Source organism: Pseudophryne corroboree, chromosome 1 (genome assembly GCF_028390025.1).
Source record: "Pseudophryne corroboree isolate aPseCor3 chromosome 1, aPseCor3.hap2, whole genome shotgun sequence".
In the NCBI taxonomy this organism is placed as follows: domain Eukaryota; kingdom Metazoa; phylum Chordata; class Amphibia; order Anura; family Myobatrachidae; genus Pseudophryne; species Pseudophryne corroboree.
Window position 1 is genome coordinate 245,008,229 of NC_086444.1, and position 12,360 is coordinate 245,020,588.

Below are 12,360 nucleotides of genomic sequence, written 5' to 3' on the forward strand. Positions count from 1 at the left end.
CTCATGAGTAATAAAAATATAAATTGTTTACTTAAAGCATCAGGGGGTGTCCCTATTGAATGAAACGTGTTGGGCATGGCCTGAGACATGGACGTTGTGACATCACCTGCTGGAATCAGAGCCGGTTGAGAAGCAAGACACAACATCGTTGTAGAACGGCTAAGTGATGTGCCATTCATGAGCATATGCTTTAAGTAAAAATTGTATCTTTTTATTACTCATGAGTGCGCTCTCCGTTTGTTCTCTAGTTTTTATCATACTCCGGTGGCACGGAGTGGATTGAAGCAGCACTTGGTTGATGTGAAAAAAAACTCTGATATCCTAAGGATCTTTTACGCAAGGACTGACCATTGTTTCACAAATATATAAACATATAGCTTGATAAAAATGCCTTGCTAATAAACGGCATATTGAAACGTTGCTTTCTACCCAAGAGTTGCCATGAGTTATTGGAGTGCCGCACCATGTATGTGTGTGTGTATATATATATATATATATATAGCAAACATGGAGGCGGCACTCAAACAAATAATAGAGACAACAGGCAGTTGTATCAATCAATGTTTCGAAGTCACCTTTACTTCTTCTTCAGGATAATACATGAACACAAATCACATACCTTTATACCCCACCAAGTGCCTATCCAGGTGTGCAAATCAGGTATATCAGCGCCCACTAGTGACGTCTCAACCCTGCGCCGCATCACCATGGTCCCGACCACAAACAACCAAATTAAAAAAACAAAACACGGAGGTACAATGTATACTTGCAATCATGGCAATAGGAATATTATTACACATCTAGCGATACTCTGATATATACAATATCAAATTCAAGTCATAATTTTATACAACAACAAAGTTTTAAATATGAATAAATCACCATATATCATTACGGTAATCCGCAAAGCACATTTACAACTTTACAATACACTTAAAGAATCACAATCTTACAAAAAGCAATGGAGGCCCAGAGCTTTGTTTAACCCCTTAGGGGACAGCGTCTCTAATACATGTATCCACTTGGATTCTTTTTGTAACAAGAATTGGTAAAAGATACATGATACAACATCGTGTTACATGTACAACAAAATACATCATATACATGATCACATGTCCATGTGGACTCAATTACATAGGTAAGAGTGACCGCACACTACGCGAACGGATGGCCAATCATAAATCTGCCATCAAGGCAGCGTTAGTAAGTGGTAAAAGTGACCAGCCTGTGGCGAGGCACTTTGTGCAGCGGCGGCATAATCTATCATCCCTGCATTACATGATCATTGATCATGAACCAGCTACGATGAGAGGGGGTGATCGCTCACTGAGATTGTTACAAAAAGAATCCAAGTGGATACATGTATTAGAGACGCTGTCCCCTAAGGGGTTAAACGAAGCTCTGGGCCTCCATTGCTTTTTGTAAGATTGTGATTCTTTAAGTGTGTCGTAAAGTTGTATATGTGCTTTGCGGATTACCGTAATGATATATGGTGATTTATTCATATTTAAAACTTTGTTGTATAAAATTATGACTTGAATTTGATATTGTATATATCAGAGTATCGCTGGAAGTGTAATAATGTTCCTATTGCCATGATTGCAAGTATACATTGTACCTCCGTGTTTTGTTTTTTTAATTGGGTTGTTTGTGGTCGGGACCATGGTGATGCGGCGCAGGGTTGAGACGTCACTAGTGGGCGCTGATAAACCTGATTCGCACACCTGGATAGGCACTTGGTGGGATATAAAGGTATGTGATTTATGTTAATGTATTATCCTGAAGACGAAGTAAAGGTGACTTCGAAACGTTGATTGATACAACTGCCTGTTGTCTCTATTATTCGTCTGAGTGCCGCCTCCATGTTTGCTATTTTGTACCCGCAGTGGTTTTGAGGAGGGCACCAGTCTGTACAAACATTTACTGGGAGTGCTGCTTTCAACAAGTGTGTGTGTGTGTGTATATATAAATATATATATATATATATATATATATATATAAACCAAAAGATATGTCTCTGTGGAGCGTACTTATTAAAATATGATTTGGTGTATTCGTATCTGGTTATTGATTAAGTATGATTTGGTTACTGACAAAGAAAGGATGACTTTACAAAAACACCCTTTTTCTTTAAAACACTTGTTTATTGCTAAGAACAATTGAAATCCTAATTTCTATTAAAAAATTGGTAATCATTTTCACAATGTATTGTTGTTAAATGAAAATACAATAGTAAATTTCAGCTTTTTAATCAAAAGATAGATAAGGTTTCACCCAACGCGTTTCGTCTTATGGCGACTTCTTCAGGGGTGTTCTTTATGAATGGCAAGTTATTTAATATTAAACCGCTGTATTTTCATAAAAGTGTGATCCATATTGCTGAAAATAATTATAAAAGATAGTAATTGACTTCCACGATTTTGGAAATATTTGATAGAGATTCCTACTTGAGACCGTCTGGTGATTTATATTAATCTTCAAAGTTGTAACTTGTAAATGGTTAATCAAACTTTATGTTTAAATTCTCCCCGCTGATCTTTCATATCTCAAAAAACATAAGAATCCAAATATGGACTGAATGGTCTTAAGTCTCTATTATTTCCAGCAGCTCTCCTATGTGTCCTCATGCATAGAGATCCAAAAGTGGAATCAATATATATATATATTCCAGGAAAAGGGCACTCAATCCATAGTTAAAAAATTATTCAATTTATTGAATTCCAATAGAAATACTTTAAAAATCCATTATGATGGCTCAGCTCCAATGCAAAAATCATCCATCTCACACTGTTAGACACTGTATATGCCTCTAACTCCCATCACGAATAATATCAAATGCAATGTACATAAAGAATCATTAGTTATATGTCTCCGTCTGTTGACTTCGGTCATGACCGTTCTAGACTCAGCATCCTAGCAACGACCACCATTACAGCCAAAAGCCCTCCACATACCACCAACTAAGCATTTAACCTTAAATATCTAATGAGTCAATTACCTGAAACTCTGCAGGTGTGCCACCATGCTGCTCCCCACCGTGGCTTGCATTCCACCTCTGTGCGCATGTGCCAAGCACAGCCAATCACATTGCACGCTGAGTGTGCTGGCTGTAGTTTTGAAATGCACAGCCACGGGAGTTTCAAAGATGGTCGCGCCGGTGCTTCTGGCCACGACTCATCACATGGCCTACTGATGCAGCCCTTCCTGGGCCTCCAAATGTGGTACATCATATTCACTGTGACACAATACGTGTGTCACTTCCGGGTGTGTTTCCAACTTAGCCCCGGGGAAACATACAGCGGACAGTGGTAACCATGGAAACATGGGCTAATGATGCGCTGGTACAGCCCCGCACAACATAGCAAAGACATCATGTTACCAACACTTACATTCATAATATAAAACGCTCTAATAGCTCTGCACCAAAGGGCCCGCAAGGTCTCCGTGTCAGATTACAGCATAGTAACACAGCCACAATGAGCTTGAAACAAACCCATTAAAAAGTCTAAATATGATTAATATGCTGTGGTGTATGTTTAGCCCTAGGTCGCAATCTCTAAAGTATCAATGTAGGCACATGATGTAACTGTGCTGAGTAATGTTACAAATACCAGACTTTATCACATACAACTAGATCTATTTTAAACCTATACCAATATTGTGCTTAATATAAACATATCTACGAGTATATCCAGTTACAGGGCATCAAATAAAATTAATTGAGACACTTTTGATCATCAGGTCGACATGTATAAAATGGGACGTAAATTATATCTCAGAGAATTTTTTCAGGATTCAGGTACACCGGTTGGAAAAGAAAATTAATTTCTGATCCCAAAATCCAGTAATTTTGATCCATCTAGCACTAATCCTAGCATAAAAACCTATTTGAGAATGGTTGAGGGCGACTTACTCAATATGGCTGGGACACCACGCATTATCAAAATATCCGCCCAGAGCAGCAGTTGGCTATCAATTCAATCAGGAGATAGTGATCTGCATGGTGTATAAAGGAGGAGGGGTAGTCGTGTTGGACTACCAGTATTATGATGATGACCTGAGGTCTCAGTTGGCAGATAGCCAAACGTATAAGAAAATGTCATATAACCCCATGTATGAGATTAAAAACAAGGTTGATTCACTTTTAGTGACCGGTCTTTCAGGTGGCTGGTTGAACAGACAGTGACATAATTAACGGTAGAGTATCCTGTATGTCCTGTTTTATATTGTATTCCAAAAATCCACAAGTCACTCAAAAGACCGCCTGGCAGACCTATAGTGTCAGCTGAAAAGTCAGTCCTACAGCTACTGGCTAAATATATAGACTTTCTGTTACAGCCCTTGGTTGTGCAGAGTAAAAGCTATATACTGTATGGGACACTGGAGATTTTCTTAACAAACTAAGAGGGATAAATCTATTATCTCAAGAATATGTATTTGCAACCATGGATGTTTCATCCCTGTACACTGTCATCCCTCATGTGGCAGGGGTTGAGGCAGTTAGACAGGCATTGCTAGAGTTTGAGTATGGTGGTCTACCGGAGGACTACATATGTGAGATGATCATGATCATCCTGACGCTGAACCATTTCCACTATGGTGAGTCCTTCTATGTGCAGAGTGCTGGGACCACCATGGGTTCCAATTTGGCTCCAGTTTATGCAAATATTTGTAAAACGCAGTATGAGACTAAGCATATATATCCCATGTTTGGTCCCAGCATTCTGCACTATTATAGATTTATTGATGACATTTTCATTTTCATCATTTGGGGGGGCACCAAAGACAATTTTATGGAGATGGTAGATACACTAAATGGCCTTAACAGCCCCATTTGCTTCACGTGTAATGTGCAATCTGACCAGATCAAATTCCTTGATGTATCAATTTTCAGGGATGGTAATAGATAAGGGAATACATTATTCTGTAAAATTACAGACAGGAATACGATTCTACACTCGTCAAGTCACCATCCAAAATCGCTTAAGGACGGACTCCTAATCTCCCAATTTCTTTGTGTACTCAGAAACAATATACATTGTGAAACAGCAGAGATTCAGCTACTGGAGATGGCTGAAAGATTTGAGGAGAGAGGATATGCATGACATATTTTTGCACATGGACAAACAAAGAGTACATTTAAACTCACAAATAGGATGGTAGTCACAACACAGTATGATGTGACTGCTCCAGCTTTTGCATGGTCAGTCAAGAGAAATTGGTCAATTGTGGGCACAGATAAAGTGTTTAAACAAATTGGAAACAAGCCATTAATTTCCTATTCGAGAGGACCTATCCTGAACCAATTGTTGAGTCAGCCAACTAAGAACTTTAGCACAGATCCATCATGTACATAGCTCAATCCAAAGAAATTAGGATGCTATCATGGTTTAGGGTGTACGACCTGCAATAGGATGCTCACTGGCAAGTCATTCGCCCATCCACACACCGGAAAAAAAATATACATCAAGCATCATGTCACTTGTATGACTACCCATTTGACTGACATCCTATTATGCCCATGTGGGCTATATTATGTGGGCAAGACCACAACCACATTTCGCTAAAGAATGGCGAACCATCGTTTGTCCATTAGACAAGCTTTTATCAACAAGCAAAGCGACAAACCTGCTGCAAGACATTTTTTTGAACTGGGACATCAGATTTCATCTCTCAATAGTATGATAATTGATCATGTTCCAAAATTGAGCAGGGGAGGTCCTGCAGAGTGAGGCCAAGTGGATGTTCAGATTGGACACTAGAGCACCACACGGCCTCAATGAGAATAGAAATTTCCGTTGTTTCTTATAATGTTTACAGCAGTGTTTGGTCTATATGTAAGCCCGGTATAGAAGGCCAGATTGGTCAGGAGACCTGGTTTACAACGTGTAACCAAGCAGGATTTTATTTGATGCCCAGTAAATGTATACACACGTAGTTATGTTTATATTAAGTACAATATTGGTATAGGTTTAAAATAAATCTAGTTGTATGTGATAAAGTCTAGCATTTGTAACATTACTCAGTACAGTTACATCATGTGCCTACATTGATACTTTAGAGAGTGCAACCTAGGGCTAAACATACACCACAGCATATTAATCATATTTAGACTTTTTAATAGGTTTGTTTCAAGCTCATTGTGGCTGTGTTGCTATGCTGTAATCTGACATGGTGACCTTGTGGGCGCTTTTGTGCGGCACTATTAGAGGAGTTTTTATTATGAATGTAAGTGTTGGTAACATGAGGTCATGGCTATGTTGTGCGGGGCTGTACCAGCGCATCATTAGCCCATGTTTCCATGGTTACCACTGTCCGCTGTATGTTTCCCGGGGGCTAAGTTGGAAACACCCAGAAGTGTGTCACAGTGGATATGATGTGCCGCATTGGGAGTCCCGGGATGGGCTGCATCGGTGGGCTGCATCAGTAGTCTTTGAAATTCCCATGGCTGTGCATTTCAACACTACAGCCAGCACAATCAGCGTGCAATGTGATTGGCCGCGCTTGGCGCGTGTGCACAGAGGTGGAACGCAAGCCACGGTGGGGAGCAACATGGTGGCACATCTGCAGAGTTTCAGGTAATTGACTCATTAGATATTTAAGGTTAAATGTTGGGCTGGTGGTGTGTGGATGGCTTTTGGCTGTAATGGTGGTCATTGCTAGGATGCTGAGTTTAGAATTGTCATGATATGACCGAAGTCGACAGACGGAGACGGATAAGTTATGACTCTTTATGTACATTGCATTTGATATTATTCATGATGAGAGTTAGAGCCATATACAGTGTCTAACAGTGTGAGATGGATGATTTTTGCATTGGAGCTGAGCCATCATATATAATTTTTTAAGTATTTCTATTTGAATTCGATAAATGTAATAATTTTTGAACTACGGATTGAGTGCCCTTTTTTCCTGGAATATATTATTTCTGGACCCTGGGAGGAACAGTTTAAAGGGAGCTCCACAAATCAAGTTTGAAATAGTGTGCATTAGTTTATGAACTTTATATATATATATATATATATATATATATATTTACAGTATATATATATATATACAGTATAAATCCAGTAAATAGGAGCACTCACCAGTCTTCATAATATTCTTATTTTTATTAGCAGCAAAACATCAAACAGGGGGTGTAACCGACGTTTCAGTCCCAAATGGAACCTTTGTCAAGATCATATAGCTCAGTAAATGGTCCCCTTATAAACCCTAAAGTGACCCTCCCCCTAATTAACCAATTACAATATGTTCAGTGGTTATATCCAAAAACAAACAAATAAACTACACATACAAAGACAACATATAGACAAATATAACAGAGATAAAAACATATATACCGATTAGACCATGAGTCCACTGTAAATCGCTGATCTCAGCGGTACACGAGTGGCGTGCGTTCCACTGCGCACCTTACTTCCGGTGTCTGGAACGCAAGTTCCGGACACATGACCGGAAGGGCCCAGTCTCGTCATCCCCAGTCCTGTGACAGTTACCAGCCCTCAGTAGTCCGGTCTCCATGGAGACATGACATCATATCAATAACAAGCATAGCTAAAGCAACCTCCTAGGCTTATTTGCTGGTACAGTACAGGTAATAAAATTGTCAGAACTAATTGACAAAGACAGTGGTTTCATGTATCCAAACGGAAAGATCACAATGGATCAACAGCACGTAAACTATCACATGGTCTTAAGTTATGTTTTTTCCTAGAATTAATGTGAATAATCAATCAAATATACAAATTATAATACCAAAATTCCAAAAGGTATGGGTATCGACACAGACCGTCCACTTATGGAAGCACAGAAAGCAAAAAAATATATATAAATAAAAAATGAAAAATAAGAAATGAAAAATGAAAAATATATATCAAAAGAAAAACATTAGCCTAGAAAAGCATATAGTTATTATTATTATTATTATTATTATTATGTGTTAAAAAATGTTTTTTTCCCATTTGTAGCTATACCCACATTGAAAGTATAACATGGGCAAACTGATTTTCTCTTTTGACTAATACATACAGTATTTACAAGTAAATATTATTATTATTATTATTATTATTCTTTCCAGAGTTGTCACAATAGTGAGCAAACCAGTTAGGAATGCATCTTCTTATTATTCAAATGAGTGTGTACAAATAAATGACGTTATGCAATTAAAGCAACAAAATACTAAGCTAATAGGTTACTTCAATCATTTCAAAAGACTAATCAGTTTGATTATTCTTTAATGACAATGTGGGTTTTTCATTTATCGCCTGATGGAACGCTAGATATGCATTGTCCAGCTTTTGAATAGGACACTATAAACCTGATTTCCACAGACCGAAAACAAGATGTGACAAGCAGTTTAACACAGGCCCTCCACTAATTTCCGCTATTTGCAAAGAGCACATATGAATGGAAACAGCTCACCGAAATGGGTCACTATAGTTGAGGATATGTCAGTCCACATATAGAACCTCAGTGCAGGGAAAAATAAGCATCCATTGATTTCCAGTGAAAGCTTTAAGAATCTAGGGGAAAATAGCCAAAATGAAGCACCAGCTGCTCTCTGCTGGAAGTCTTTTGTAGAGAAGTAAGCAGACTGAGAGAAAGCAAATGAAATCGGTTGGACCTTAAAAAGGAAAGTGACACAGGAATCAGTGTATGAGAGGTAATGGTGATTGCCTTGGCCATTTACCAATTCCAACATTTAATAGGCTTACATTCTTTGTACATATATGTTATAACCAAATAGGTGTCCTGCCATTTACATCTACAAACTGAAATAATGTTATTTTAACACAATGTTGATCACACTGTGCTGCTACAGTATGTTTATTTCACTATTGCTGTAATAAGATATCACACTGCAAACTATAAAATTACAATGAATTTACACTATGGGCCTAATTTATGTTATTACACACTTGCCAACGCAGTTGAGATTCTTTAGGCTATTTCTATCAGAAAAGAAGATAGACACACACTGTAGCCGTCACAAAGTCATTAGCAAATACGTACATATATGTATCATCCACATAATAAGGAGGAACACAGACTGGATGCAACAGTAGCTGAAAGAAAAAATGGCTATAGCATGCCTGCATTTTGCTGCCAGTCCCTGTTACCTCCCCTAAGTGATCACTTTCTGTCAATCACTCTACGATAATGTCCTCAATGCGAGTGGAATCTCAAAGGTGTCTTGACACATGCGCAGTCTGACGATAATCGCTCAGATTCATTGCATGCAAATATGAATTAGGCTGTATGTGCGCTAAATACACCAGTTTTCAATCATGTTTACATTTGTTGACTGATGAGAAATATATTATAAAAATAAAAGTAGATAAGTAATTGGATCCAGATGATTTACTCATAAGAGCATTAGTGCTTGCGAAAAACATTATCAAACATTTTTAACCATTTGCTACTGGCAGGAACAATTTTAGGTGATTGAAGAATGGCAGATGCAGTTCCACTACATTAGCAGAAAGATAAATAGAGACCTTTAAATCTCATATTACTCATAAAAATACTGAACTATTTAGAATCAAACAGACTGCAAGTTTGAAGGCAGCATAGATTTGCTGCAGGAAAATCAAGTCAACAAATCAAAATAGTGGATTTTTAAAGCAGTAGATCAGGGTTGAGTAGTGGACATAGCTTATTTTAATAAGACAGTTGATATGGAATCCTCCAATAAATAAACTTTTAAACTAAGAATTAATCAGTATACGAACACTCTAAAATGGGTAAAGTTTTAGCTTTAAAGGACAGGATTTGGAGTATTGTATTCGATGGTGTAAGCTCAGGAAGGGCTGATAACCAATGGATTAACTCAGGGATACTTGTGAGAGAAGGGACAGATGTAATATCATAGAAAAATTCTAATATATTCAAAGTATTAGTAGCATTTAGAGTGGAAATGAAGATTTGTAGAAACTGAAACTGTAGGGAGAAATATAGTTGTGTTTCTGCACCAATAAACAATCAAGTCAAAAGATAATACAGGTTGAGTATCCCTTATCCAAAATTCAAAATCCCACATTTTTGGTTCCCCTACTGAGATAATGACACACACATATATAGCTATATATTATATATCTATATAGTAGATCTATATATACACATAATATATAATATATATGTCATTATCTCAGTAGGGGATCCAAAAATGTGGGATTTTGAATTTTGGATAAGGGATACTCAACCTGTATAATATAAATTGTGAACTTGATATTAATAATTATTAACCTCTATTATGTTCATTCATTGAGTGATAGGATTCACAACATACTTTGAGGGTGCCGTTGTTTAATTCCCTAATATAGGGTTTTATTGGTATCCTGCTGCATATTACACAATGATGCCTTAATTAATTCTATATTTGCAGATCGTCTGTTTACCATGGATATGCAATTGATATGAGTATGAAATTTTGCGTGGTATAGTGGACAAAGGATTTATTAAATTATATTTGTCAATAAAAACGATTGTATTCAATTAAAAGTTAGATTTTAACTTCTATATGCTTTTCTTAACGAGTGCGCCAACAAAGGGTCTTTCTTTCTAGTCTCCTATACTGTAGGGAGAAACACTGAATAGTAATATAATAAAGATTTGTTTTTTTTTTGTTTTTTTTTTACAAACCGGTCCATTGAATGGAAAACAAAGGTATTGTGGTGTGGTAGAGTTGTGGTGGGGACTTATACAGTAAATAAAAATAAATCAACAATGCTTGGGTTAAACATATTGTTATTTTTAAGCCAAATATAGAACACATACATAACCTTTCCACCCCGTAGAAATAAAACCTTGAGAACAGTCGCACACAAAAGACATAGACAAGATGGACATACAGTATAAGTTATTTTCTGCTATTAAATTCAATTTTTTCTGTGGTTTCTCTGCAACAAGGGGGAATTGGACATTCTGTTCTTTTAGCTAAAAGTAATTTACAAACTATGAATCAATGTTAAAGACTAAAATGAATCCTACAATACAAAAAAATAAATACACACTGAAGAGGTTCTACCATTTGAAATTATTTGAAATACCTTGTTTGTCTGGCTTGGGCTATTATCAATTATCCTTCATTTTAATCTATGGATACAAATGATTGCCTGCCCATTCAATTACTAAAACATGGTTAAACATTTAAGAAAGACTAATTGAAATTTCTGCTGGGGAATCCACTGGGAATACAGCCAACATTCAGACCGAAGGAAATGAGCTTGGTGGTCTTTGTTTGAATTGTGACAAGACAGAATGACAGTGACTGCTAAGCAGTGTGCTGGAATGAAGGCTGTAATGTCACTTTTCCCATGGGAGCCTGCTTCCTCTGATCATGATGAGGTCATTATTGGTTAAACATGCTACTCCAGGGTATAAAATATAAAGCATATGTTTCTAAAGGAATTCAAGCTACATCTAGAGCTGGATCAGTGTAGAAGAAGAACCAAACTCTTATTGCCAGTCCACTACTAGACATATTTTCAAAAAAAAGTATAAGATTAATATACAATTATGAGCCATATTTCAATAATTAAAATTTTACACTTGCAAGAATGTTTTTACAATAATCAGAATCAGTTTTGTTTAAAAAAAAAAAAAAGACTATAGCAGTGATGGGGAACCTTGGCACTCCAGCTGTTGTTGAACTACACATCCCAGCATGCCCTGCTACAGTTTTGCTATTTGGCATGCTAAAACTCTAGCAGGGTATGCTGGGATGTGTAGTTCAACAACAGTTGGAGTGCCAAAGGTTCCCCATCACTGGACTCTAGTGTATCTTCACTTTTTTTTATTTAAATCATGATAAAAGCAAAAGCGTGTTTCAAAATAGCTAACTCACATGTTAAAAGAGCACTGTTGCTGCCAATACCAATCATATTCTGAAGGTCCTAATGTAACACAAGCTACTGTATGTAATACAAACATTATACTGTACAAGTGTAACTTAGATTTATAAAGATTTTTAAAAGTGTTAGATATCCTTTCTGCAATCCCCCTGTTTATATCCTCATCTGTGTACATTTACGGTAGTTTAATATTACCTATTCCTCCACTAGGTAATGAACATTGAGCAATTAGACTGAGGATATTCAGCACATCATTCAATACCTGTAATGAGACTAATGTCAATATATTTATTACATAGGAAAAGAATGGACCCATTATGAACTGAAAACATTACTAACTGTCCTTAGCTATTAGGCTTCTCGGGAGGGGCCTTAGACTGCACACCTATAGCTGCCAGTAATGTGAGGTGCTACCTACTGAGACTTGTAGTTCTACAGAAGAAAAAAGGGGGGTGTTGTAGGTGCACTGTCTCTAGCATTACTGATATCATATAGCTTAGCATAT